Raw genomic sequence first — 2,674 nt, 5'->3', positions numbered from 1 at the left:
CCCTCTTTCTCTCTCCCACCCCCCTCCTCTTTCTCTCTCTCTCTCTCCCCTCTAGGAGTACCACAGGCTCCAGGAAGACCCAGGGGAGTGTGGAGCTGTTGAGACCCAGCTCTGTGGAGCGTCCTGGGGCAGTGCACCCCTGGGTGAGCGCCCAGCTGCGGAACAACGTGCAGCCCTCCCACCCCTTCATCCAGGACCCCACCATGCCCCCCAATCCCGCACCCAACCCCCTCACTCAGCTAGAGGAGGCGCGGAGGAGACTGGAGGAGGAGAGGAGGAGAACCGCCCTGCTGCAGGCTAAACAGAGGTAAGAGGAGGAGGGGTTGAGGTTGGAACGAGGGGATCGTGTTGATTAGGATCAGGGGTTCTAGCAGGAGGCCCTTAAGTCTTTAAGCAGTGCTGTCTGTTTCATGTCTCCATCTCTCCTCTCCTCCAGACAGAAGTCTTTAAGCAGTGCTGTCTGTCTCCTCTCCTCCAGACAGAAGTCTTTAAGCAGTGCTGTCTGTCTCCTCTCCTCTCCTCCAGACAGAAGTCTTTAAGCAGTGCTGTCTGTCTCCTCTCCTCCAGACAGAAGTCTTTAAGCAGTGCTGTCTGTCTCCTCTCCTCCAGACAGAAGTCTTTAAGCAGTGCTGTCTGTCTCCTCTCCTCCAGACAGAAGTCTTTAAGCAGTGCTGTCTGTCTCCTCTCCTCCAGACAGAAGTCTTTAAGCAGTGCTGTCTGTCTCCTCTCCTCCAGACAGAAGTCTTTAAGCAGTGCTGTCTGTCTCCTCTCCTCCAGACAGAAGTCTTTAAGCAGTGCTGTCTGTCTCCTCTCCTCCAGACAGAAGTCTTTAAGCAGTGCTGTCTGTCTCCTCTCCTCTCCTCCAGACAGAAGTCTTTAAGCAGTGCTGTCTGTCTCCTCTCCTCCAGACAGAAGTCTTTAAGCAGTGCTGTCTGTCTCCTCTCCTCCAGACAGAAGTCTCTAAGCAGTGCTGTCTGTCTCCTCTCCTCCAGACAGAAGTCTTTAAGCAGTGCTGTCTGTCTCCTCTCCTCCAGACAGAAGTCTCTAAGCAGTGCTGTCTGTCTCCTCTCCTCCAGACAGAAGTCTTTAAGCAGTGCTGTCTGTCTCCTCTCCTCCAGACAGAAGTCTTTAAGCAGTGCTGTCTGTCTCCTCTCCTCCAGACAGAAGTCTTTAAGCAGTGCTGTCTGTCTCCTCTCCTCCAGACAGAAGTCTCTAAGCAGTGCTGTCTGTCTCCTCTCCTCCAGACAGAAGTCTTTAAGCAGTGCTGTCTGTCTCCTCTCCTCCAGACAGAAGTCTTTAAGCAGTGCTGTCTGTCTCCTCTCCTCCAGACAGAAGTCTCTAAGCAGTAAGAAGCAGGGGTCACAGTGTGAGAACGTAACTGTGGCGTACTACTTCTGTGGCGAGCCAATCCCCTACCGCACCACGGCCAAAGGTCGCGTGGTGACCCTGGGACAGTTCAAGGAGCTACTCACCAAGAAGGGCTTCTACAGGTGAGAGGTCGTCGCCGTGGAGATTAAGCTGGTATTAACACTGTTCCCTACGTAGGGCACTACTTGTGTGTTGATTCACTGTGTGTGTGTGTGTGTTGATTCACTGTGTGTGTGTGTGTGTGTGTGATTCACTGTGTGTGTGTGTGTGTGTTGATTCACTGTGTGTGTGTCTTCTAGGTTCTACTTTAAGAAGGTGAGTGATGAGTTTGACTGTGGCGTGGTGTTTGAAGAAGTCAAAGAGGACGATGCCGTCCTGCCCATCTACGAGGAGAAGATCATCGGGAAGGTAGAGAAGGTGGACTGAAACAGGAAATGGAGCTGGGAGGAAGTAACAATGACGCATAGAAAAGACTGAAACGGATCGGATGAAGAGGAGGTGGAGAGAGTGCTTCTGGAAGAGGAGGTGGAGAGAGTGCTTCTGGAAGAGGAGGTGGAGAGAGTGCTTCTGGAAGAGGAGGTGGAGAGAGTGCTTCTGGAAGAGGAGGTGGAGAGAGTGCTTCTGGAAGAGGAGGTGGAGAGAGTGCTTCTGGAAGAGGAGGTGGAGAGAGTGCTTCTGGAAGAGGAGGTGGAGAGAGTGCTTCTGGAAGAGGAGGTGGAGAGAGTGCTTCTGGAAGAGGAGGTGGAGAGAGTGCTTCTGGAAGAGGAGGTGGAGAGAGTGCTTCTGGAAGAGGAGGTGGAGAGAGTGCTTCTGGAAGAGGAGGTGGAGAGAGTGCTTCTGGAAGAGGAGGTGGAGAGAGTGCTTCTGGAAGAGGAGGTGGAGAGAGTGCTTCTGGAAGAGGAGGTGGAGAGTGCTTCTGGAAGAGGAGGTGGAGAGAGTGCTTCTGGAAGAGGAGGTGGAGAGAGTGCTTCTGGAAGAGGAGGTGGAGGGCTTCTGGAAGAGGAGGTGGAGAGAGTGCTTCTGGAAGAGGAGGTGGAGAGAGTGCTTCTGGAAGAGGAGGTGGAGAGAGTGCTTCTGGAAGAGGAGGAGCGGGGGGGGGTGTAAAGGAGGGGGGAAGGATGAAGAGGAGGTGGAGAGAGTGCTTTTGGAAGAGCAGGAGCGGGAGGGGGTGTAAAGGAGGGGGGGATGAGACAGAATAATGGAATGGTCCAGAATGTCACTGCCTCCTGGTTCCAGGGTAGAGGAACACGCGTTTGGAAGAGGAGGAGGAGGGGGAGGATGAGACAGAATAATGGAATGGTCCAGA

General features: G+C 53.6%; 1 pseudogene; it reads left to right on the top strand.

Moving 5' to 3' along the window:
- The window catches only part of LOC118383130 (axin-1-like), a 27,290-nt pseudogene extending 24,934 nt beyond the window's left edge, over nt 1-2,356 (top strand).
- The last annotated feature ends 318 nt before the right edge of the window (nt 2,357-2,674 follow it).

The sequence above is a fragment of the Oncorhynchus keta genome, unplaced genomic scaffold (genome assembly GCF_023373465.1).
Source record: "Oncorhynchus keta strain PuntledgeMale-10-30-2019 unplaced genomic scaffold, Oket_V2 Un_scaffold_7666_pilon_pilon, whole genome shotgun sequence".
NCBI classification, from domain to species: Eukaryota; Metazoa; Chordata; class Actinopteri; order Salmoniformes; family Salmonidae; genus Oncorhynchus; species Oncorhynchus keta.
This window is presented reverse-complemented; position numbering and strand designations above follow the sequence as displayed.